The sequence below is a fragment of the Manis pentadactyla genome, chromosome 3 (genome assembly GCF_030020395.1).
Source record: "Manis pentadactyla isolate mManPen7 chromosome 3, mManPen7.hap1, whole genome shotgun sequence".
NCBI lineage: Eukaryota > Metazoa > Chordata > Mammalia > Pholidota > Manidae > Manis > Manis pentadactyla.
This window is the reverse complement of record NC_080021.1, coordinates 40,852-68,455: the sequence shown is the minus strand read 5'-3', so window position 1 is coordinate 68,455 and position 27,604 is coordinate 40,852.

The window sequence follows — 27,604 nt, the reverse complement described above, 5'->3', positions numbered from 1 at the left end:
CTGTTTGTACAGCAGGTCATCCCAATGCCTAAGGCCCAGTGGCTACAGGGGATCCTCTAATGACTCCTGGACCCCTGTAAGCTGAGTAGCGTCCCCTTCGGGTGAACTGGATGGGGAGGGCTTGGCCCCTGTTGACGCGGTGTGATGCTTTTCTCATGGTTGTTTTGCAAAGTAAATTAATTTCCAGCAATTTCAAGCATACAGAAAACTTGCAGTGTCAGTACAAATTCTCTTTATACTGAATTCACCAGCGCCTCACTTTACCACAGTTGCCACTTCACACAAAATGCTGGAGCGCCTACTCCAAACAGGGACACATTCCCAGGGAACCACCACCTGACCCCAAATGAGGGAAGTCTTAGGGTCTCCACATGATAATCCAATGCACAGACCCACCGCAGCTGTCACCATGCACCCCAGCTGTGTGCACACGTCTTTCTATCCTGAGGCAGTTTCCTTTTTCTGGAACTGTTCCCGAGACTTTACCTCAGTTGGGCTTTCCAGGACCTCACATAAGTGGGATCACATAATATTTGTTCTTCTTTGAGGGGTGCATTTCACTGAGCATAATGGTTTTAGGGTCCATCTGTGTAGCATGTTCTAGGACTCCTTGTTTACTTTGCTGTGTAGAGACCATATTTTTTTCATGTGTCTCTGGACACCCAGGTCGTCTCCACCTTTTGGCTGTTGTGAGTCATGCAGCTGTGAACATGGGTGTGCAAATATCTAAGTCCCTGCTTTCATGTCATTTGAGCAAATGCCCAGAAATGGAATTGTTAATCATATGTTAATTCTGTGCTCGAGTTTCTGGGGATGCCCCCGACACACTGTTTTAATTACTTAATTAATTTTTATTAAGGCATGGTTGATATATACTCTTATGAAGGCATGAAAAACCAATGTGGTTACTACATTTACCCATATTATCAAGTCCCCACCCATACCCCAATGCAGTCACTGTCCATCAGTGCAGTAAGACACCACAGATCCACTATGTGCCTTCTCTGTGCTACATTGTTCTCCCCATGACCCCCACACCATGTGTACTAAACATAATACTCCTCAATCCCATTCTCCCTCCCTCCCCACCCACCCTCCCACACCCCTCCCCTTTGGTAACCACTAGTTCATTCTTGGAGTTCTGAGTCTGCTGCTATTTTGTCCCTTCAGTTTTGCTTCATTGTTATACTCCATAAATGAGGGAAATCATTTGGCATTTGTCTTTCTCCGACTGACTTATTTCACTGAGCATAATGTCCTCCAGCTGCATCCATGTTGTTGCAAATGGTACCCACACACCATTTTCAAAGCAGCCTTGGACCATTTTTCTTTATTTCTGTATTTGGCAGAATAATGCAGTTTATGGATCAACCCTGTTTTGTTCATCCATTCACCCCTTGAAGGGCATTTGAGTTGTTTCTACCTTTTTGCTGTGGTGAGCAGTGCTGCCAAGAACTCATGGGCCAGTTTCTGTTTGAACAGTTTTTTCATTTCTTTGGGGTATTTATCTAGGAGTGGGTGTTTACCCACAATTAGGTAATTGTATTATATATTATGAGGAAATTCCAAGCTGTTGTACACAAGCTGCATGTTTTATATTTCCACAAGTAAGGGTTACGGGCTCCAATTCTTCTACATTCTTGGCAACATGTGATTTTGAATTTTCCTGAAGAAGGCCATTGCTGTGTGCTTGCAGGGGGTGGTCACTGTGGTTTAATTTGCATTTCCATTGCAAGTAATGCTGTGTTCATGTGCTTGTTGAATGTTTGTATGTCTTCCTTGGAATCTTTCATCCACTTTAAACATTTGGGTGTTGTCTTGTTGCCTTGTACAAGTTTGTGGTGTTTTCTGGGTTACAGGCTCTTGTCAGATGTACAATGTGGAGATATTTTCTTCCATTCTGTGGCTGTTTTTCACTTCCTGGTTGGTGACTTTTGATGCAGAAAAGTTTTTAATTTGGGGGAATTATTTACCCACAATTAGGTAATTGTATTATATATTATGAGGAATATAGGCTCTTGTCAGATGTACAATGTGGAGATATTTTCTTCCATTCTGTGGCTGTTTTTCACTTCCTGGTTGGTGACTTTTGATGCAGAAAAGTTTTTAATTTGGGGGAATTGTTTACCCACAATTAGGTAATTGTATTATATATTATGAGGAAATTCCAAGCTGTTGTACACAAGCTGCATGTTTTATATTTCCACAAGTAAGGGTTACGGGCTCCAATTCTTCTACATTCTTGGCAACATGTGATTTTGAATTTTCCTGAAGAAGGCCATTGCTGTGTGCTTGCAGGGGGTGGTCACTGTGGTTTAATTTGCATTTCCATTGCAAGTAATGCTGTGTTCATGTGCTTGTTGAATGTTTGTATGTCTTCCTTGGAATCTTTCATCCACTTTAAACATTTGGGTGTTGTCTTGTTGCCTTGTACAAGTTTGTGGTGTTTTCTGGGTTACAGGCTCTTGTCAGATGTACAATGTGGAGATATTTTCTTCCATTCTGTGGCTGTTTTTCACTTCCTGGTTGGTGACTTTTGATGCAGAAAAGTTTTTAATTTGGGGGAACTCTAATTTATGCTTTCTTCCATTGCTTGTCCTTTGGTGTCAGATCTGAGAAACCATGGCTAAATCCAAGGTCATGAACGTTTATCCTCATGTTTTCTTCTAGAGTCTATACTTTTACCTATTATGTAAGCCCTTTGTTTTGAGTTAATTTTTGTATGGGACATGAGTTAAAGGGTTCAGTTTCATCCCTCCGTACATGCACAGTCATTTGCCCAGCACCGTTTGCTGAAAAGACCATTCTTTCCCTAATTTAATGTTGTCCACCCTTGTTAGAAAGCAATTGACTGTAGATGGTTGGGGTCACTTCTGGGCTTTCCACTCAGTTTTGTTGATCTATACATACAGTTGACCTTTGACAACATGGGGTTTTGTGTAGCTGACATCCCACAGAGTCACAATCCACATAAAATATCTCAGTCCCCCAAACTTAAGTATTATCCTAAATCTGATTGCCTGTTTTGACTGAAAGAGTTATCAATAATATAAAGTCAATTAACACATATTTTGTACATGATACATGTTTTGTGCTGTATTCTAACAGTAAGGTAAGCTAGAAAAGAGCAAATGTTTCAAATTGTCTTAAGCCTTTAAACATTTTTTCTATATATTTGTGGAAAAAAATCCCCTCAAGTGGACCTGGGCAGTTCACACCCCTGCTGTCCATGGGCCAGCTGTGTATGTTTATGCCAGTGTCACAGTGTTTTATTTACTGTTACTTTGTACTAAGATTAGATATTGGGGGCCATGAGCCTTCAGCTTTGATTTTCTTTGTCAAGATTGTTTTCAAGGGCTCTTTGGGTTCCCTTGAAATTCCACGTGTCAGGATCAGCTGGTACATTAAGGCCTGTGAATTTTCAAAGAAATCACGTTGACTCTGTAGGTTGCATTTGTGTCATTGCCATCTTAACAGTATTTAAGTCTTTCCATCAACATGAGTAAACTTTACATGTATTAAATCTTTCTTAGTTTTTAAATTATCAATGTTTTATAATTTTCAATATACAACATTTGCACCTTAAGTCTATTCTTACTATTTTATTAATGTTCACATTATTTAATGTGGAATTTAAAAAAAGACAGGCTTCTCCTCTGAGCACAAGGCTCTTTCCATCACCCTGGGGGAGAGGCCTTCACTCCCCACCCAGAGCTGCAAACGGACAGTTAGAGACACAGCCTGTCAGACCCTCAAATAGCCATGGAAGCTGATACTTGTCATTATAGCTAAATCGGCCTTTTAGTGGGAATCTCAGTCTGTACATCTTGTGGTCACACATTATACGTTATATTTTTTGTATAACTCAATTTAGTTTCTGTTTTAAATCCTCCTTCTCCTGGGATAGTGGAAACACAACTTGCCAACCGTCTCCCTGGGATGTGCTACCGTGAACATGGAAGTACAGTAGAAAAAATGTATGTTGGTCTGTGCCTCAATCCTGACACTGGGCTCCTAAAGCTCTAGGGATTTCCTGAGTAATAGAGGCATCTTTTGTTCTAAGTAGGTGGTTCTGGGTGGGTTCTTCTGGGTGTCTGACAGGCAGAAAGCCCAAGCCATGATTAGAAGCTTGAGATTTTCAGTCTCACCCCTCCATTCTCCAGAGAAAGGGGAGGGGATAAAAATGGAGTTAATAATACGTCATACCAGTGTCTCAAAATATGGATTTTGGAGAGTTTCCAGGCTGGAGAACCCATCCATGTTGTGTACTGGGAGGGCGATGCGTTCCAACCCCACAGGGAAGAATGAAGCCTTCTGCTGTCCCAAGGCCGATGCCTTCATAATCCCAACGAAGCTGTTGGAAACCATTTCTCACGTGGGGTAGACCTGTAACCTCCAGTGATGAAGGCACCAGCTTCACTGGGCAAATCACTGTACAGTTCACTGTACAAGTTGTAGTGAAATGTAATGGATGTACCCCAATTTGCCAAAGCATTCATCTGCTGAAACACATCCTGATTTCTTTAAGTTTTTAGCCTTTATGAATAGAGCTATTGTGTAAAATTGCATGGTGGCATTTTTGGGGCATAGTTTTTCAAAGCAGTTGTCTAAATACTGGTGATGTAATTCTTGGATGGTAAGGTGAGACTTTTTTTAAAATTGTAAAATATTTATTTTATTTTATTTTATTTATTTATTATTTATTATTATTTTTGAGAGGGCATCTCTCATATTTATTGATCAAATGGTTGTTAACAACAATAAAATTCTGTATAGGGGACTCAATGTACAATCATTAATCAACCCTAAGCCTAACGCTCAACAGTCTCCAATCTTCTGAAGCATAACGAACAAGTTCTTACATGGTGAACAAGTTCTTACATAGTGAATAAGTTCTTTCATGGTGAACAGTGCAAGGACAGTCATATCACAGAAACTTTTGGTTTTGATCACACATCATGAACTATAAACAATCAGGTCAAATATGATTATTCGTTTGATTTTTTATAGTTGATTTAAATGTGAATCCCACATTTCTCCCTTATTATTATTATTATTATTATTATTAAAATGCTGAAGTGGTAGGTAGATGCAAGATAATGGTAGAAAACATAATTTAGTGCTGTAGGAGGGCAAATGTAGATGATCAGGTGTGTGCCTATAGACTAAGTATTAATCCAAGCTAGACAAGGGCAACAAAACATCCATGGATGCAGAAGATTTCTCTCAAAACGGGGGGGGGGGGTGAGGTTCTAAGCCTCACCTCTGTTAATCCCCAATTTCTCACCTGATGACACCCCTGAGACTGTGCCTGTCTTAGGTTGTTCCTCCCTTGAGGAATCTTACCCGTCTCTGGCTAACCAGTCATCTTCCAGGGCCGTACAGGGAAATGTAAAGTTGGTAAGTGAGAGAGAAGCAATACTGTTTGAAAAGGTTAGCTTTTTACTTCTTTGCAGATTTATGCCCTGTGGCTTCTATGCCCATCATTTGTCTAGAGGTATCTTTTCCACTTGGAAGAATTATGATACTCGGTAATTTCGATATGAGGCATGAATTCTACTAAAGGGTTGTAATTAGGAAGGAAGAAGAAAAGCTATAGAAGTAACAGACGGAAGGAAACATGGGAAGATTGATTATTTCTTTGTCATATCTTCTTGTAGAGTAACACAAGCATGTATAGGTTTTAAATTACTAATTAAATTGTGTACACACATAAACATAATAGGAATACAGCTACATAACAAAAGCAGACCTACAATTACCAGCCATATCCAGTGAAACAAAAAAACCCAGTTAGGCACCCTAGGCATTTGTGAAGACTTATCAATTATATGATGGATATTGTCTAACTGAATTTGAATAGTTTGAGAAAAATCAGACAAATTAAAACAACCCATTCCTGGGGAATGTTCACATCCCTTATGTTCTTTTAACAGTAAATAGTCTGTAGTTGTAAGATTTTGGAGCGCTACAATTTGCACTTCTCCTAATTCTTGATTGAGTTCCAACAGTATAGATCCAGTCAAATTTGTTGTTTTACTGTATGCACAGGCCAGCTTAGATATCTCCTTCCTCATTCCCATGGTAAGTCCAGGAACTGGTGGGATGAGTGCATCTACAGCTGTAGCAGTGCGTGGATCTTTGTTGGGGTTTTCTGATGATCATCTCCTGGCATGAGTCTTCCCGAGAGTGCTGATGTTGGAAGTTCTTTTTCATATCGTATCTTAGTTCATTTTCGGGGTAGCCCAATTAGACTTTGATCCTCTATATAAACACAAACAGACCCTTTGCCTACACTTTTATATGCCCTTTATACTCTTGTGTAGAACTCATTGGAGGTTACCACACAGGAACTGCCCTTTTTTTTTTTTTGGTATCACTAATCTACACTTACATGATGAATATTATGTTTGCTAGGCTCTCCCCTATACCAGGTCCCCCCTATAGACCCCTTTACAGTCACTGTCCATCAGCATAGCAAAATGTTGTAGAATCCCTACTTGCCTTCTCTGTGTTGTACAGCCCTCCCTTTTCTCCTACCCCCCCATGCATGCTAATCTTAATACCCCCTACTTCTCCCCCCCATCCCTCCCTACCCACCCATCCTCCCCAGTCCCTTTCCCTTTGGTACCTGTTAGTCCATTCTTGAGTTCTGTGATTCTGCTGCTGTTTTGTTCCTTCAGTTTTTCCTTTGTTCTTATATTCCACAGATAAGTGAAATCATTTGGTATTTCTCTTTCTCCGCATAATACCCTCCAGCTCCATCCATGTTGCTGCAAATGGTTGGATTTGCCCTTTTCTTATGGCTGAGTAGTATTCAATTGTGTATATGTACCACATCTTCTTTATCCATTCATCTATCGATGGACATTTAGGTTGCTTCCAATTCTTGGCTATTGTAAATAGTGCTGCGATAAACATGGGGGTGCACTGATCTTTCTCATACTTGATTGCTGCATTCTTAGGGTAAATTCCTAGGAGTGCAATTCCTGGGTCAAATGGTAGGTCTGTTTTGAGCATTTTGATGTACCTCCATACTGCTTTCCACAATGGTTGAACTAACTTACATTCCCACCAGCAGTGTAGGAGGGTTCCCGTTTCTCCACAGCTTCACCAACATTTGTTGTTGTTTGTCTTTTGGATGGCAGCCATCCTTACTGGTGTGAGGTGATACCTCATTGTAGTTTTAATTTGCATTTCTCTGATAATTAGCGATGTGGAGCATCTTTTCATGTGTCTGTTGGCCATCTGTATTTCTTTTTTGGAGAACTGTCTGTTCAGTTCCTCTGCCCATTTTTTAATTGGGTTATTTGTTTTTGTTTGTTGAGGCGTGTGAGCTCTTTATATATTCTGGACGTCAAGCCTTTATCGGATGTGTCATTTTCAAATATATTCTCCCATACTGTAGGGATCCTTCTTGTTCTATTGATGGTGTCTTTTGCTGTACAGAAGCTTTTCAGCTTCATATAGTCCCACTTACTCATTTTTGCTGTTGTTTTCCTTGCCCGGGGAGATATGTTCAAGAAGAGGTCACTCATGTTTATGTCTAAGAGGTTTTTGCCTATGTTTTCTTCCAAGAGTTTAATGGTTTCATGACTTACATTCAGGTCTTTGATCCATTTTGAGTTTACTTTTGTATATGGGGTTAGACAATGGTCCAGTTTCATTCTCCTACATGTAGCTGTCCAGTTTTGCCAGCACCATCTGTTGAAGAGACTGTCATTTCCCCATTGTATGTCCATGGCTCCTTTATCAAATATTAATTGACCATATATGTCTGGTTTAATGTCTGGATTCTCTAGTCTGTTCCATTGGTCTGTGGCTCTGCTCTTGTACCAGTACCAAATTGTCTTGATTACTATGGCTTTATAGTAGAGCTTGAAGTTGGGGAGTGAGATCCCCCCTACTTTCTTCTTCTTTCTCAGGATTGCTTTGGCTATTCGGGGTCTTTGGTGCTTCCATATTAATTTTTGAATTATTTGTTCCAGTTAATTGAAGAATGTTGCTGGTAGTTTCATAGGGATTGCATCAAATCTGTATATTGCTTTGGGCAGGATGGCCATTTTGACGATATTAATTCTTCCTAGCCACGAGCATGGGATGAGTTTCCATCTGTTAGTGTCCCCTTTAATTTCTCTTAAGAGTGACTTGTAGTTTTCAGAGTATAAGTCTTTCACTTCTTTGGTTAGGTTTATTCCTAGGTATTTTATTTTTTTTGATGCAATTGTGAATGGAGTTGTTTTCCTGATTTCTCTTTCTGTTGGTTCATTGTTAGTATATAGGAAAGCCACAGATTTCTGTGTGTTGATTTTGTATCCTGCAACTTTGCTGTATTCCGATATCAGTTCTAGTAGTTTTGGGGTGGAGTCTTTAGGGTTTTTTATGTACAGTATCATGTCATCTGCAAATAGTGACAGTTTAACTTCTTCTTTACCAATCTGGATTCCTTGTATTTCTTTGTTTTGTCTGATTGCCGTGGCTAGGACCTCCAGTACTATGTTAAATAACAGTGGAGAGAGTGGGCATCCCTGTCTAGTTCCCGATCTCAGAGGAAATGCTTTCAGCTTCTCACTGTTCAATATAATGTTGGCTGTGGGTTTATCATAGATGGCCTTTATTATGTTGAGGTACTTGCCCTCTATTCCCATTTTGCTGAGAGTTTTTAACATGAATGGATGTTGAACTTTGTCAAATGCTTTTTCAGCATCTATGGAGATGATCATGTGGTTTTTGCTTTTCTTTTTGTTGATGTGGTGGATGATGTTGATGGACTTTCGAATGTTGTACCATCCTTGCATCCCTGGAATGAATCCCACTTGGTCATAGTGTATGATCCTTTTGATGTATTTTTGAATTCGGTTTGCTAATATTTTGTTGAGTATTTTTGCATCTACATTCATCAGTGATATTGGTCTGTAGTTTTCTTTTTTGGTGTTGTCTTTGCCTGGTTTTGGTATTAGGGTGATGTTAGCTTCATAGAATGTTTGGGAGTATCCCCTCCTCCTCTATTTTTTGGAAAGCTCTAAGGAGAATGGGTATTATGTCTTCCCTGTATGTCTGATAAAATTCCGAGGTAAGTCCATCTGGCCTGAGGGTTTTGTTCTTTGGTAGTTTTTTGATTACCGCTTCAATTTCGTTGGTGGTAATTGGTCTGTTTAGATTTTCTGTTTCTTTCTGGGTCAATCGTGGAAGGTTGTATTTTTCTAGGAAGTTGTCCATTTCTCCTAGGTTTCCCAGCTTGTTAGCATATAGGTTTTCATAGTATTCTCTAATAATTGTTTGTATTTCTGTGGGGTCCGTCATGATTTTTCCTTTCTCGTTTCTGATACTGTTGATTTGTGTTGACTCTCTTTTCTTCTTAATAAGTCTGGCTAGAGGCTTATCTATTTTGTTTATTTTCTCAAAGAACCAGCTCTTGGTTTCATTGATTTTTCCTATTGTTTTATTCTTCTCAATTTTATTTATTTCTCCTCTGATCTTTATTATGTCCCTCCTTCTGCTGACCTTAGGCCTCATTTGTTCTTCTTTTTCCAATTTCGATAATTGTGACATTAGATCATTCATTTGGGATTGTTCTTCCTTTTTTAAATTGCTTGGTTTGCTATATACTTTCCTCTTAAGACTTTTTTGCTGCGTCCCACAGAAGTTGGGGCTTAGTGTTGTTGTTGTCATTTGTTTCCGGTATATTGCTGGATCTCCATTTTGATTTGGTCATTGATCCATTGATTATTTAGGAGCGTGTTGTTAAGCCTCCATGTGTTTGTGAGCCTCTTTGCTTTCTTTGTACAGTTCATTTCTAGTTTTATGCCTTTGTGGTCTGAAAAGTTGGTTGCTAGGATTTCAATCTTTTGGAATTTTCTGAGGCTCTTTTTGTGGCTTAGTATGTGGTCTATTCTGGAGAATGTTCCATGTGCACTTGAGAAGAATGTGTATCCTGTTGCTTTTGGATGTAGAGTTCTATAGATGTCTATTAGGTCCATCTGCTCTACTGTGTTGTTCAGTGCTTCCATGTCCTTACTTATTTTCTGCCCGGTGGATCTATCCTTTGTGGTGAGTGTTGTGTTGAAGTCTCCTAGAATGAATGCATTGCAGTCTATTTTCCCCTTTAGTTCTGTTAGTATTTGTTTCACATATGCTGTTGCTCCTGTGTTGGGTGCATATATATTTAGAATGGTTATATCCTCTTGTTGGACTGAGACCTTTGTCATTATGTAGTGTCCTTCTTCATCTCTTGCTACTTTCTTTGTTTTGAAGTCTATTTTGTCTGATATTAGTACTGCAACCCCTGCTTTCTTCTCGCTGTTGTTTGTTTGAAATATGTTTTTCCATCCCTTGACTTTTAGTCTGTACATGTCTTTGTGTTTGAGGTGAGTTTCTTGTAAGCAGCATAAAGATGGATCTTGCTTTTTTATCCATTCTATTACTCTATGTCTTTTCATTGGTGCATTCAGCCCATTCACATTTAGGGTGAGTATTGAAAGATATGTACTTATTGCCATTGCAGGCTTTAAATTTGTGGTTACCAAAGGTTCAAGGTTAGCCTCTTTAGTATCTTACTGCCTAACTTATCTCCCTTATTGAGCTGTTATATACACTGTCTGGAGATTCTTTTCTTCTCTCCCTTCTTATTCATCCTCCTCGATTCTTCATATGTTGGGTGTTTTGTGCTGTGCTCTTTCTAGGAGTGCTCCCATCTAGAGCAGTCCCTGTAAGATGTTCTGTAGAGGTGGTTTGTGGGAAGCAAATTCCCTCAGCTTTTGTTTGTCTGGGAATTGTTTAATCCCACCATCAGATTTGAATGATAGTCGTGCTGGATACAGTATCCTTGGTTCAAGGCTCTTCTGTTTCATTGCATTTAATATATCATGCCATTCTCTTCTGGCCTGTAGGGTTTCTGTCTAGAAGTCTGATGTTAGCCTGATGGGTTTTCCTTTATAGGTGAACTTATTCTCTCTAGCTCCCTTTAAAACTCTTTCCTTGTCCTTGATCTTTGCCATTTTAATTATTATGTGTCTTGGTGTTGTCCTCCTTGGATCCTTTCTATTGGGGGTTCTGTGTATTTCCGTGGTCTGTTCGATTATTTCCTCCCCCAGTTTGGGGAAGTTTTCAGCAATTATTTCTTCTAAGATACTTTCCATCCCTTTTCCTCTCTCTTCTTCTTCTAGAATCCCTATAATACGGATATTGTTCTTTTTGGATTGGTCACACAGTTCTCTTAACATTGTTTCATTCCTGGAGATCCTTTTATCTCTCTCTCTCTGTCAGCTTCTATGCATTCCTGTTCTCTGGTTTCAATTCCATCAATGGCCTCTTGCATCCTATCCATTCTGCTTATAAACCCTTCCAGAGTTTGTTTCATTTCTGCGATCTCCTTTCTGGCATCTGTGATCTCCCTCCGGACTTCATCCCATTTCTCCTGCGTATTTCTCTGCATCTCTGTCAGCATGTTTATGATTCTTATTTTGAATTCTTTTTCAGGAAGACTGGTTAGGTCTGTCTCCTTCTCTGGTGTTGTCTCTGTGATCTTTGTCTGCCTGTAGCTTTGCCTTTTCATGGTGATAGGAATAGTTTGCAGAGCTGGGACGAGTGATGGCTGGAGGAACTTCCCTTCTTGTTGGTTTGTGGCCCTCCTCTCCTGGGAGAACAGCGACCTCTAGTGGCTTTTGCTGTGCAGCTGCATGCAGACAGGGTTTCTGCTTCCTGCCAGGCTGCTATGGAGTTTATCTCCGCTGTTGCTGTGGGTGTGGCCTGGTTCGGGCCTCTGCTCCAAAGTGGTGGAGTCGCGTTGGAGGGGGAGCGCCTGGAGGCTATTTATCTCCGTAAGGGGCCTCCCTGCTCCCTGCAGCCCAGGGGTTAGGGTGCCCAGAGATCCCCGGATTCCCTACCTCTGGATTAAGTGTCCCACCCTGCCCCTTTAAGACTTCCAAAAAGCACCCGCCAAAACAAAACAATGACCACAAAAAAACAAAACAAAACAAAAAAAAACTGGCCGCTCGTTTTTCTTTATTCTCCGGCGCCAGCCTCAGGCATCTGCTCACTGGTCTTGCTGCCCTGTTTCCCTAGTATTGGGGGCCCTAGCCCTTTAAGACTTCTGAAAAACGCTTGCCAAAACAAAACAGCAAAAAAAAAAAAAAATATATATATATATATATAAAAAAAAAAAAAAATGGTCGCGCGCTTTACTGGTGTCCTCCAGCGCCAGGCCACTGGTGCCCACTCACTGTTCTTGCTGCCCTGTTTCCCTAGTATTGGGGGCCCTATCCCTTTAAGACTTTCAAAAAGCGCTTGCCAGAACAAAACAGCAAAAAAAAAAAAATGGTCGCCTGCTTTTCTTATGTCCTCTGGTACCCGGCCTCCGGTGCCCGCTCACTGTTCTTGCTGCCCTGTTTCACTAGCATCCAGGGCCCCTTGGGCACGTACTGTGTCTGCGCTCTGACCCGGATGGTGGGGACTGGGTGTTCGGCAGTCCTGTGCTCCGTCTCCCTCCCGCTCTGCCTATTCTTCTCCCTCCGGGAGCTGGGGGGATGGGTGCTTGGCTCCCGCTGGGCCGGGGCTTGTATCTTACCCCCTTCGCGAGCCACTGGGTTCTCTCAGGTGCAGATGTGGTCTGGATATTGTCCTGTGTCCTCTGGTCTTTATTCTAGGAAGGGTTGTCTTTGTTATATTTTCATAGATATATGTGGTTTTGGGAGGAGATTTCCACTGCTCTACTCACGCCGCCATCTTCCACCCCTCTCTCATATGTTCTTTTAACAGTAGATAGTCTATAGTCGCACGATTTTGGAATGCTGCAACTTGCACTTCTCCTAATTCTTGGTTGAGTTCCAACAGTGTAGATCAAGTCAAATTTGTTGTTTTACTGCACAGGCCAGCTTAGATATCTCCTTTTTCATTCCAATGGCAAGTCCAGAAACCGGTGGGATGAATGCAGCTACAACTGCAACAGGGCCGGGATCTTTGTTGAAGTTTTTTGATGATCATCTTCTGGACTGACTCTTCCAGAGAATGTTGATATTGGAAGTTCTTCTTCATGTCTTATCTTAATTCATTTTCTGGGTAGCCAAGTTAGGCTTTGATCCTCTGTATAAACACAAACAAACCCCCTGCCCACACTTTGATATGTATGCCCTTTATACCATTGTGAAGAACCTATTGGAGATCACCACACAGGAACTGCCTTTTTTCTTTTTTTTAAGAAAAAGGAATATTATCATAAAAATGTATTTCCATAGCTGATCATCTGACACCCTTTAAATGATCAAAATTAAGGATATTTAAAGCATGCATTAATTGGTGATTTGCAGTTAGTTGTATCCTATCAGGGAGTAATCCCCTTTTCTTTCTTTTTTTATCATTAATCTACAATTACATGAAGAACATTATGTTTACTAGGCTCTCCCCTATACCAGGTTCCCCCCACAAACCCCCTTACAGTCACTGTCCATCAGCATAGCAAAATGTTGTATAATCACTACTTGTCTTCTCTGTGTTGTACAGCCCTCCCCTTTCTCCCACCCCCCCATTATGCATGCTAATCATAATATCCCCTTTCTTCTTCCCCCCCTTATCCCTCCCTACCCACCCATCCTCCCCAGTCACTTTCCCTTTGGTACCTGTTAGTCCATTCTTGGGTTCTGTGATTCTGCTGCTGTTTTTTTCCTTTGTTCTTATACTCCACAGATGAGTGAAATCATTTGGTATTTCTCTTTCTCCGCTTGGCTTGTTTCACTGAGCATAATACCCCCCAGCTCCATCCATGTTGGTGCAAATGGTTGGATTTGCCCTTTTCTTATGGCTGAGTAGTATTCCATTGTGTATATGTACCACATCTTCTTTATCCATTCATCTACTGATGGACACTTAAGTTGCTTCCAATTCTTGGCTATTGTAAATAGTGCTGCGATAAACGTAGGGGTGCATCTGTCTTTTTCAAACTTGAGTGCTGCATTCTTAGGGTAAATTCCTAGGAGTGCAATTCCTGGGTCGAATGGTAAGTCTATTTTGAGCGTTTTGAGGAACCTCCATACTGCTTTCCACAATGGTTGAACTAATTTACATTCCCACCAGCAGTGTAGGAGGGTTCCCCTTTCTCCACAGCCTCGCCAACATTTGTTGTTGTTTGTCTTTTGGATGGTAGCCATCCTTACTGGTGTGAGGTGATACCTCATTGTGGTTTTAATTTACATTTCTCTGATAATTAGTGATGTGGAGCATCTTTTCATGTGTCTGTTGGCCATCTGTATTTCTTTTTTGGAGAACTGTTCAGTTCCTCTGCCCATTTTTTAATTGGATTATTTGTTTTTTGTTTGTTGAGGTGGGTGAGCTCTTTATATTTGGATGTCAAGCCTTTATCGGACCTGTCATTTACAAATATATTCTCCCATACTGTAGGGTACCTTTTTGTTCCATTGATGGTGTCTTTTGCTGTACAGAAGCTTTTCAGCTTTATATAGTTCCACTTGTTCATTTTTTTCTGTTTTTTTCCTTGCCCGGGGAGATATGTTCAAGAAGAGGTCACTCATGTTTATGTCTAAGAGGTTTTTGCCTACGTTTTTTTCTAAGAGTTTTATGGTTTCATGACTTACATTCAGGTCTTTGATCCATTTCGAATTTACTTTTGTATATGGGGTTAGAAAATGGTTCAGTTTCATTCTCCTACATGTAGCTGTCCAGTTTTGCCAGCACCATCTGTTGAAGAGACTGTCATTTCCCCATTGTATGTCCATGGCTCCTTTATCAAATATTAATTGACCATATATGTTTGGGTTAATGTCTGGATTCTCTAGTCTGTTCCACTGGTCTGTTGGCTCTGTTCTTGTGCCAGTACCAAATTGTCTTGATTACTATGGCTTTATAGTAGAGCTTGAAGTTGGGGAGTGAGATCCCCCCTACTTTCTTCTTCTTTCTCAGGATTGCTTTGGCTATTCGGGGTCTTTGGTGTTTCCATATTAATTTTTGAACTATTTGTTCCAGTTCGTTGAAGAATGTTGCTGGTAATTTGATAGGGATTGCATCAAATCTGTATATTGCTTTGGGCAGGATGGCCATTTTGACGATATTAATTCTTCCTAGCCACAAGCATGCGATGAGTTTCCATTTGTTAGTGTCTTCTTTAATTTCTCTTGAGTGACTTGTAGTTTTCTGGGTATAGGTCTTTCACTTCTTTGGTTAGGTTTATTCCTAGGTATTTTATTCTTTTTGATGCAATTGTGAATGGAGTTGTTTTCCTTATTTCTCTTTCTTTTAGTTCTTTGTTAGTGTATAGGAAAGTCACAGATTTCTGTGTGTTAATTTTGTATCCTGCAACTTTTCTGTATTCCAGTATCAGTTCTAGTAGTTTTGGAGTGGAGTCTTTAGAGTTTTTTATGTACAATATCATGTCATCTGCTAATAGCGACAGTTTAACTTCTTCTTTACCAGTCTGGATTCCCTGTATTCCTTTGTTTTGTGTGATTGCCGTGGCTAGGACCTCCAGTACTATGTTAAATAACAGAGGGGAGAGTGGGCATACCTGTCTTGTTCCCGATCTCAGAGGAAAAGCTTTCAGCTTCTTTTTGTTCAGTATGATGTTGCCTGTGGGTTTATCATATATGGCCTTTATTATGTTGAGGTACTTGCCCTCTATACCCACATTGTTGAGAGTTTTTATCATGAATGGATGTTGAACTTTGTCAAATGCTTTTTCAGCATCTATGGAGATGATCATGTGGTTTTTGTCTTTCTTTTTGTTGATGTGGTGGATGATGTTGATGGATTTTTGAATGTTGTACCATCCTTGCATCCCTGGGATGAATCCCACTTGGTCATGGTGTATGATCCTTTTGATATATTTTTGAATTCGGTTTGCTAATATTTTATTGAGTATTTTTGCATCTACATTCATGAGGGATGTTGGTCTGTAATTTTCTTTTTTGGTGGGGTCTTTGCCTGGTTTTGGTATTAGGGTGATGTTGGCTTCATAGAATTAGTTTGGGAGTATTCCCTCCTTTTCTATTTTTTGGAAAACTTTAAGGAGAATGGGTATTATGTCTTCTCTGTGTGTCTGATGAAATTCTGAGGTAAATCTGTCCGGCCCAGGGATTTTCTTCTTGGGTAGTTTTTTGATTACCGTTTCAATTTCTTTGCTCGTAATTGGTTTGTTTAACTTTTGTGTTTCTTCCTTGGTCATTCTTGGAAGGTTGTATTTTTCTAGGAAGTTGTCCATTTCTTCTAGGTTTTCCAGCTTGTTGGCATATAGGTTTTCATAGTAGTCTTTAATAATTCTTTGTATTTCTGTGGAGTCTGTCATGATTTTTCTGTTCTCATTTCTGATTCTGTTGATTTGTGTTGATTCTCTTTTTCTCTTCATAAGTTTGGCTAGAGGCTTATCTATTTTGTTTATTTTCTCAAAGAACCAGCTCTTGGCTTCGTTGATTTTTGCTATTGTTTTATTCTTCTCAATTTTGTTTATTTCTTCTCTGATCTTTATAATGTCCCTCCTTCTGCTGACTTTAGGTCTCATTTGTTCTTCTTTTTCCAGTTTTGATAATTGTGATGTTAGACTATTCATTTGGGATTGTTCTTCCTTCTTCAAGTGTGCCTGGATCGCTATATACTTTCCTCTTAAGACAGCTTTTGCTGCGTCCCACAGAAGTTAGGGCTTTGTGTTGTTGTTGTCATTTGTTCCATATATTCGTTGATCTCTATTTTAATTTGTTTGTTGATCCATTGATTATTTAGGAGCATGTTGTTAAGCCTCCGTGTGTTTGTGAGCCCTTTTGTTTTCTTTGTAGAATTTATTTCTAGTTTTATACCTTTGTGGTCTGAAAAGTAGGTTGGTAGAATTTCAGTCTTTTGGAATTTACTGAGGCTCTTTTTGTGGGCTAGTATGTGGTCTATTCTGGAGAATGTTCCATGTGCACTTGAGAAGAATGTATATCCTGTTGCTTTTGGATGTAGAGTTCTATAGATGTCTATTAGGTGTATCTGTTCTATTGTGTTGTTCAGTGCCTCCGTGTCCTTACTTATTTTCTGCCCTGTGGATCTATCCTTTGGGGTGAGTGGCATGTTGAAGTCTCCTAAAATGAATGCATTGCAGTCTATTTCCCCCTTTAGTTCTGTTAGTATTTGTTTCACATATGCTGGTGCTCCTGTGTTGGGTGCATATATATTTAGAATGGTTATATCCTCTTGTTGGACTGAGACCTTTATCATTATGTAGTGTCCTTCTTTATCTCTTGTTACTTTCTTTGTTTTGAAGTCTATTTTGTCTGATATTAGTACTGCAACCCCTGCTTTCTTCTCGCTGTTGTTTGCCTGAAATATGTTTTTCCATCCCTTCACTTTTAGTCTGTACATGTCTTTGGATTTGAGGTGAGTTTCTTGTAAGCAGCATATAGATGGGTCTTCCTTTTTTATCCATTCTATTACTCTGTGTCTTTTGATTGTTGCATTCAGTCCATTTACACTTAGGGTGACTATTGAAAGATGTGTACTTATTGCCATTGCAGGCTTTAGATTCGTGGTCACCAAAGGTTCAAGGTTAGCCTCTTTAGTTTCTTACTGCCTAACTTATCTCCCTTATTGAGCTGTTATATACACTGTCTGGAGATTCTTTTCTTCTCTCCCTTCTTATTCCTCCTCCTCCATTCTTCATATGTTGGGTGTTTTGTTCTGTGCTCTTTTTAGGAGTGCTCCTATCTAGAGCAGTCCCTGTAAGATGCCCTGTAGCGGTGGTTTGTGGGAGGCAAATTCCCTCAAGTTTTGCTTGTCTGGGAGTTGTTTAATCCCTCCATCATATTTAAATGATAATCGTGCTGGATACAGTATCCTTGGTTCAAGGCCCTTCTGTTTCATTGCATTAAATATATCATGCCATTCTCTTCTGGCCTGTAAGGTTTCTGTCGAGAAGTCTGATGATAGCCTGATGGGTTTTCCTTTATAGGTGACCTTTTTCTCTCTAGCTGCCTTTAAAACTCTTTCCTTGTCCTTGATCTTTGCCATTTTAATTATTATGTGTCTTGGTGTTGTCCTCCTTGGGTCCTTTCTGTTGGGAGTTCTGTGTATTTCCATGAGCTGTTCGATTATTTCGGGAGGAATGGCATTTTAATCCACACACCAGTAAGGGTCCTCTACCAATGGAGATAGATAATTTGTTCTGTGTTTTATAACCTTCTTCCCAAGGGAGAGAAAGAAGCTAAATAAATTTCACTCTTTGAAATTATTTAGAAATGTCAGATCAGGGCAATGGTAAAGCACAGTTTACTGTTTGGTGCCAGCTCTCATAACTACAATTGGGAAGCATAGTCTGGATGATTTTAAGCAGAATTCAATTTATTCTGTTTTCTGTTTGGAGCCTGGTATTTCTTGTAACTAATTACATTTACATGATCTGTTTGTTAATTGTTCAGAGTCAGCTGGTCCAAAATAAATGGAGAAAATGATAGTAATTTGTATTTTTTTTATTATAATTAAAGTTACAGTAACAAGTTTGAGTCCTTACAATATAGGGCAGTTATGTAACACTCTATTTTGCTTAATGTGTTCATGGAAAGTAAAGAATGTTGACATATTGGATTTGTTCAATTGTCTAGAACCCTGAAGTTAGTTGGAGTTGTCAACACTTCATTGCAGAAAAAAAAGGAAATCATTAGAAAACATTGACAACTGACTTATTAAAACCCAAACAAAACTTCTTTTTTGAAGCAGTACACATTCAGTTTTAATCTCTTAGAATTAAAGAGGCACTTGGGCCTGTAAATCAAAAAAATGTTCAGTTTTAATATTATAAGGATGGATGAGTCATGTTTAAAAGATTTCAGCATCAGAATGGAAACAAAAGGTCCTCTGGCATTTAGTTAACTAGAGAAATCTGTTTTGATAGCCTTAAAATCCAATTATGCAAATAAGTTGGGGTTTGTTTTTATTTAAAGTGAAGCCAATTGTATTGTTACTGACAATATGAGCCACCACACATTGAATATTATCACATGCTTTGGTCATTGTGTAAACTATTCAGTCCTTACAATGACACTGTGGGCTAGTTCCCTAGGGCTGCCATAACCAAGTACCACAGACTGGGCAGCTTGAGCAGCAGGCTTGTTCTTTCACAGTTCTGGGGTGGAATGCCCAGAACAAGGTGTTGACAGTAATGGTTGGCTCTTCCTGAGGGCTGTGAGGGAGGCGCCACCCCAGGCCCCTTTCCTTGGCTTGTAGATGCCGTCTTCCCCCTGTGTGTTTGTACCAGCTTCCTCTGTCCATGCCTGTGTCCACATTTCCCTCTTATAAGACACCAGTCCCATTACCTAAGGCCCATCCTAATGAGTTACATAAAGTTAATCATCTCTTTAGAGATCCTATCTCCAAATATGGTCACATTCTGGAGATCCTAACTCTATGGATTTGAGGGTTAGGACTTCAACATGGGAATTTTAAGAGAGGACCATGGAAGTCAACCAATGGAAGATCTATATTTCCCATTTTACAGCTGAGAAAATAGGCCTCAAAAGATTACGACTCATCCTCCACCTCCAGATAGTGGTGGCAGAGTCTAGACTAATCAGATGTGTTGCCCATAATCACAGTCAGATGGGTCTTTTCCTGTCATTGTCCCACCCAATTTCGGGCTTCCACACTCCCAGGGGGTTTATTACCTTACACCCACTACTCCTCCCGTTAGAGTAGGTAGACAGCACACGTAAGCAGGCAGGGGGAGGGGATGTCTGTCCAGTGCTTACATTCTGCACATTTCCTTGTGAGCTGTTCTTGTGGGATGAGGGCAGTGAGGGTATAGATAACAGACCAGCTGAAAATGGCTGGTTCCAACATGGAGAAGTTGACCTAAACCTCACCCAAAAATCATGCCCTCATTAACGGTAAAAATTGCACCTACCTGTACCATGACAGTCCCAGTATGAACCAAATATAACCAAAACTCCTCTGGATGTGAGGGTAGAGCAAGTTCAAACCCCAAAAAGAACTCACCTGTTCCCTCTGAAACCTGAGCCCACTTAGTGAATGTTCATCTTCCTTTACATAACAAAGGCCCTTATTGTTTCCTCAGTGCTACTTCCTCTGATATGCCCTCACCACCTCCCAGGTCTGTATGTTCTCCTTTCTCTAAACTCCTAGTGCTCAGCTGCCTTTTGTGTCTGTTCTTGAGTTCTTCCTCACAGGAGGCCAAGGACCCATCTCTGGTAACACTCTGGTCTCTAGTTTTCTCCCCATCTGCAGCCTCCACCTCCCCCTTTTCCATCACACTGATCCCCACCTTCCAAAACTCACATGAAACACCACTGGCTTCTTCTGAATCATTTACACTGTATCTCATAAAGGCTCTTGGAGCTTCCTGGGTATTGACCCACCACCCAATAAGTTAGACCAAGCAATGAGCTCGGGGGGAGCCTTGAAGAGGCCTCCAGGGTGATGTGTGCTCATGCCTGCCTGCGTCTGCCTCACAGCTCACCTCCTTGGTGAGTGTTTCCCAGCCCCTCAGAGCCCCAAGCAGCTCACAGCCCCACAGGCCCAGGTGGACTTTTATCAGACACCAGAAATGCCTTATCATGGGCATTTATTGTCATATCTGCATCCCCACTAGATGGTAAGGTAGAAACCGTGTTTTATCATCTCTGAATCCCCAGGGCTTAGCATTTTGCATCGTAGTTACTGGTGAGTATTTATTAATTGCCTGAATGAATGAATGATTTCCTGCCCTGTACATAAAAATACTTTCTCCACCCAGCTGAATGGTGCATACAATTATAATAGATATTATAATATGATATTTTTTTCTTTTGGTTCAAGAATTGGTGCTTATTAATGGTTGAAGGCTCTTCAGATGTTTAAGCCTTAGGGGAGATGTATGGATTCTAGGAGAGATGATTGCTTAGGGGCCTAAAAATGGGTAAAGGAAGGGGAAGGTGCAGAAAGGTAATCAGAAGATGAAAGGCACTTTCCTCCACTTTCTTCTGAGCAGCAGCTCGTTGCCATAGCAGCAGCAGCAATTTGTGGTACTTCCTCCATCTTCCTTCCTGCTGGTGAGGAGGAACTGAGAGCCACAACCTCTTCACACAGCAGGGCATTGTCCTGGCATCTCAGAATGGAGCTGGGGTCAGACTCGGGGAGACACAGCTAGAGCTGGACTAGCACGGGCGGCCAAGGGAAAAAGCTGAGCTGCCAGGAGGTGAAGTGAAGGCTGCTGGGAGGTGGAGGCTGCCAGAAGGTGGAGGCCGACTCTCAGCCTGAGTTTCACAGGAGTTGGGGAGTCAGCTGCCATGTTGGCAAATAATCACAGTTGGGCAACAGCCCTCAGAGGAGATTCCCCAGAGATCTTCTGACTTAATTGATTCTATATGACCTCCTGACTGCAAAATTGGGAGCTTCCAACAGCAATGGCAGTTTTCAAAGGGGAGCTGCTGACTCCAGTGGACACCCCACACAGCATTGTTTGCCAGAGCTTCCAATGACTTATTCTTGTCAACAGGGCCAGAGAATACTGTTCTAAACAGGAAATGAGAAGAACGCCAGATCTGTGAATAGGAAATTGTACATGAGGAGGAGTCTTTGTCTCTATAGTGTGGAATTTTTAGTTCTCCTAATCACATCAACAGCTTTATTGCAAGATATGCCAATTTCTGTAGCAGAAATATAACTTAAAAATGCCAAAAACCGGTTATCATCTTTTTATTGTGTCATTTCTGCTTATTCTAAACCATCTCGAACCAACAGTCCTTTATTTGCAAGGATTGAGGACAGACAGGAATTGGGGTAATCCTGAATTACGTTTGATAGATTTATTAATCAATTTTACTTATTTATTGAAGTGTAACAAACAACTGGAATTGAAGACATAAGGAAATTGTGAATTTTCAAAAATATTGGAACTTATAAAAGTTTTCTGTTAAAGAGAGTTATCTGTTCTATTAACACCAAAGGAGAACTTCTCCAAACAATTCCTGGAGCTGATCATGGCTCCCTGAGGAGCAGCACAGCAGGAACCTGTAATTCCATGGCAGCTCCTACCAAGTGCAGCCTCTCATTTTCAGCAGCAAGCCAAGGAATCTACTTAGCAGCCTGCTGTTGGCATTTATCCTTTGTCATTCTCACATCTGCTTCTCCAAGTATGATGCATTTAATAAACATGTTTATAAGCCAGTGATTTGTTTCTGGCACTATTTTTCCTTCTTTTTACACCAAAATTCATTCTTGGGGAGGAGATATGTTAATTGTCTCATTGTTAAGTGACCTTTCTTTCTATGTTGTTACAAGATTTTACAGAGCATGCGAAAAAGCATGGTCTAAGAAATCAAGCTGTAGGGTGGCATTTTAAACCACAACAGTCAGAAGTGAAGCATCCAGCCGAGGGGGTGGGAGGGAGACCCCCCTCAGAGCATTCCCTAAGGACATCCCAGAGTTAAATAGCATCAGGAAATTGCTCTGGGTGTCTCATGACCTCTAGATGACAATGTGGTGTTTCATTTTAAGGCTATGTATTAAGGTGGAAAACCAAATAGAGCTAGTTCAATTTGGTTTATAAAATAGTCTATGAGTGAGGGGGAAGAAAAAGGAGGGAGGCTGAGAGGGAGACAGGTAGAGAGGACACAGTCTCTCGAGACCAGGCTGGAGCACCCCTCTGGCTCACCCACCACACTCTCTCACCTGCCCTTTTCATGGGGTGTCTTGAGTAATAGATGAGGTGGTCTCTGTGTAGAAAACATACAACAGCTCATGAAATGTCCTGAAGCAGATAGACGGTGTAATAAGAGGACTGCCGCCGAGCCCTGTCTTGGTGCTGCCCTTCATAAGATGCAGACTCATACCCTCCTTAGAGAGGAAGCCAGTACTGACACGGGGAGCAGGGAGTGTCACTTGAGATATTTGAGGTATTTACATTCTGTGCCGTGTTCCACACAGCTTACTACAAGAAAGCATACACAAAAATGTCAACATACTGTAGTAAGAACAAAGAATCAGGGCTAGGACAAAAAACCTGATAGGAGATGAACACCCAGGTTTAGGGACTTATGTAAGGGACAAGCCAGAAGGATGAGGCTATGGCTACACTCGAGTCTTGTTTGGTTCTGTATTTCCTGGCAGGGCAGTAAAGCAGGATGTGTTGCCCACGTGTGGCACAAGCTGACCGGTGGAGCTGGCCTGCCGGCACACGCCCACCTCTCACCTCTGTGCTGCCTGTGGAGAAGCCCTGCAGCAGGGGGCCCCGGCCTCAGGCCTCATGGCCTGTGAGAGCTTCTTGACGGTGGCATTTCAGCAGTGGCCTATTGGAGGCAATGGCTAGGGACAGAGCTTCAGGCCAGGGGCAAAGAAGGTCTTCAGGCATGCAAGGGTCTTCTGGTGCTCCAGGAGCAGCCTGACTCCCTCTGGTCCTGGCCTGCACCCTGTGTTCCCATGAGCACATGAGGAGAGAAAACATAGGGCTGCTTGAGAACACAGCCCAGCAGCCTTGTGATAAAACAGGCCCTTTAAGAAGCTTCCAGAAAGAAATGGCCTGTGCCTTTGGCTCCTTGTGGGACCCCACCCCTCAGTGACTCAGGGGCCAGGAGGGACCCCACCCCCCAGTGGCTCAGGGGCCTGGAAGCTTATACCCTGAAACCCAGAGCCAAGGATAAATCCCATTGCTCCGCTGCTGACACTCCATTCTGTCTGAGTTTTCATTTAATGTTCAGCCCAAGACTGACATAACACCTTTCTATTTTTCATCCGGAGAGCAAATATAAGGCTTTGAACAAGAGTAAAAAAGAGCCAAATGTGGCTATTCTTCGTTAAAACTTAGAGTGCCAAGGTCTAAACCCCAAGGAAGATGCTGAGGCCATAGCGGAAGACTCACTGCCCAGGAAAGGCAGAGAGAGGCGGAGAGAAGCGGAGAGCGACCGCCCCTGACCGTCTCTCTCTCTGACATTTTCCAGGTCTGGCTGTGGGGATCCTGGACTGCGGCAGGAGTTCGCATCATGTCCCGGAGACCACGTCTGTCACCCTGCAGCCCCCGCTGCTGTGTCTCAAGGCCCGCTGTCTCGGCCACGTTCATGCCAGGAGGGATGATGTGGGTCCTGTCTGCGCAGGGGACCTGGGGAAACATCGCAGACTCACCACTAACAGAAACAAAAATTCCCTATCTCATTTACTCTTCACTCAGACCCCTTGTAAGGACCTCTCCATCCCCATTTTGTACGTGAGGACATTGAGATTTAGAGAGATTATGTAGCTTGAAAGTGATTACAACCATTAAAAGATGTCTCAGGACGCAATCACGGTGCCTCCTGTCCGGGTGACGGTGGAAATGGCAAAAGCGCCCCCTTTAAAAAGACATGCATTTCCTACATATTCTAGTTGCTCCTGAGTAGCAAGGGGGTAGAAACCTCGAGGAGGTGCAAGGTAGTGGATGGAGGCAGAGTGGCCCTGGGGGCACCAGGTGGATGGGAGTTGCCATCAGTCCTCATGGCATCCCTGGGAGGCATCGGCATCTTCCCCATTCGCTCACAAGGGGCTGAGGCTTCTGCTCTGCATGGGCCTTAGGCCGCATCGGCAGGAAATGGAGTTGCTGGAAGGGGAGACCTGCCCACTCTCATCAGCTGCCTCTGAACTCTCCCTCTCCTGGGATATGCCCCAAACTGCACTGTGTGCCTATTATTTACTTAATGCTCATGGCAGCCTGCCTACGTGGTGTGTCACTGTGCATTTACAGTCACCTAGTGTCAGAGCTTTGAGACTGCTGCATGAAATGCAGTCTCTTTACTTTTCCATCCTTGCATCGTTTCCAAGGTTTGGGCATTTTGAGAACAGTCAGGCAGGGGACACATTGTCCATTTTCACAGTATTTCAGTTCTGGGTCTGAAAGACCTAGATTAGAGGAGGAAAAAAAGTCATATAAAATGCAGAGAAGATTAAAGTTCTCTTTTTTTTAAAAAAAGAAAAAATGGAGAAAAGCTTATTTCTCATTTGATTCAACTAGCCTAGGTAACAAGCAACACCTCAGGTCACCTCTTAACATCACTCCACATGACTGCAGACAGCCTCCCCGCTGTTACCATTTGAGGCTGACACTGAGGTTATTCTAAATAATACTTTTGTTTCTTCACCCCACCATGATAGAATTATGCATCTGTACCTTTTATGACTTCATGTTCTTGAAATTAGCTGTGAATCAGGTATATGCTTGCCTGGAGCTGCTGCATTTACTTGATATTATAAAGTGAAAGTCACGTGTGTAATACACATGTCTGAGTTGTGCTGTTCTGTAAAAGTTTGCAAATAGGTCCTTTTGAACCAAAGGGAAAGAAAATGTAGGATCTTCCTTTTGTGGGGCAAGGTAATGCTCAGAAGAATGTTGGCGACCGGGTTCTGAACTCTGCCTCTGCTCCTCATAGTGGCATTCTGAGGCCCTGCTCTTGGGGAGGGTGAACTGGTGAGCATGGGCCTGAGAGACTCCCCACTGATTGACAGGGTTCTGGGTTCTGTGGGAGGTGGGGGTGTTACTGCCTAACAATTCATTAATCTGTCCATCTGTTTTAGGCAGTTTTCTGGGTTTGTGTTATATTTAACAGTTTAAAAAAGTTGGTTTGCTTTAAAGAGGTGCCTCCTGACCAGGTGAGGGTGAGTTCATATTGAAATTTTCTATTCAAATTTAACAATACTGAAGTTTTACTTTATCTTAAAAAGAGGCCTACTGTGGACAAGACTGGGTGCCAAGCTCCACAGGTTTACGATCCTTTGTGTATGTTTTGTTCAGAGTTGAATCTTCAGCACCTAGAAAAGTTCCTGGCCTGTAGTAGGGGCCTGATAAATATTTGTTGAAAAAGGTTACAATGGATGAAAAAGTCATTCATTCACTCATTCCTTCATCAAGATGGGATATTTGATAAAATACAGATGCCAGCAAGGCTTTAGGTTCATTCGGTAGGTCTGGTTTGGGGCCTAGGAATCAAAATTACTTTTAACTTTTTATCATAAATATTTTCAAACACACAGGAAAATAGAGTATAGTGATTGCCTGTATATTCGTTACCTAGATGAATAGTTATCAACAGTTTTGCCATGTTTACATCATCAATTTTTTAGCCAAAATATTTTAAATTAAATGAACACCATGAAAATCAGAACATTTTTCTTCTTAAAATCAATACCATTGTATAGCTAACATAATTAATGATAATTTTCTATTATCATCATCTAATACCTGATCCATATTCAAAATTTGCCAATTGCTCCAAAAAATGTATGTTACTCCTATTTTAGTCATACCAGGATCCACTCCTCTCTGTGTTTGGTTGTTACATGTCTTAAGTCACTTATGATCTATAATGGTGCTCCCCTGCCCCTTTCTCTGGAATGACATTAACTTGGTGAAGCGACTAGGCCAGCAGTCCCACAGAATGGCCTAGTTTCTGAATTTGTCCAGCTTCTGAATTTTTGGTGGCATTTACATTATTTCACTTACCCATGAATTCTTTGTAACCTGGAGTGGATACAGAGGCTGGATTACATTCAGGTTAAACATTTCAGGCAAGACATCATCATTGATGCTGTATGATATTACATTACCTCATGAGGTACATCTAACTGACTCTTTATCAGTAGCAAACAGCCTCATCTCTCCCTCATAAAGTTCTATTTCTCTTTTTAAACCATCAGATAATCTGTGGAGTCAGACTTGAGCAGTACTGGGGGATCCAGCTCTCTGTCAGTGTATCACCTAATGGCTTAATCATCCATTGATGATTCTTGCCTCCAGCAGTGACTTCACCAGGGGTTGCAAAATGTTGATTTCTCTATTTTTATCATTTCTTTTATGTTTATTAGTTGGCAGTCTTTGTTGGAGAGAAAGAGCGAGGGAGAGATTTATCTCATCAACTGCTTCTTCTGGAAAGGCAAGGTATATATGTATTTGAATTGTCCCTTTAATAGTAAGGAGTAGACCTCAAATGTGTTTTGCCTGGTTTATCTTTGTTTTTCTCTTTCCTGAATATCATTTTATTGATTTACAGGTTTGCATATAGTCAGTGTATTTCATTCATTTTGAAGCTGCAATTTCCCATCTTTTGCCAGTAAGAGCCCCTTCAAACTGCCTCTTTTCCTGGCACAGAAAGGTGTCCCCGACTCACCAAGTGCACTCCCTCTTCCAGACCAAAAACCAGCCACTTCTCTAAAGAGCCCTGGTTCCTTTCATGGGTAAACTAGTTAGAGACAGAAGTCTGGCTGTTGAGGGTGCTCACTGCCACTGGGTCATCAATGCTTCTAGGTCCTTCAGTGGGCAAAAGTAGGGGAAAACATGCATGTATGTATTTTTAAATTCTTTGTTCATATGGAAATTTTCGATTCAAATTTAACAATACTGAAGTTTTACTTTAACTTAAAAAATTTTATACTTACATTGCTTTTCTCTTACATTGAAAACAGTTGCTAATATTAACATATTTATTTCTATGTCTTTTAATACATATATTCTAAAATAACAATATCAGTATTATTGCTTTTAACTCCTGAGTTAAACCTTAGATCTGTTTCATCCTGAGAACACATCCCTCTAAGCATGTTAAAATATTTGCCTTAAAGCATTGCAACAATCATTTTCTTGATGTATTTTTTACCAATTAGGGATGTAAGTATACTTACT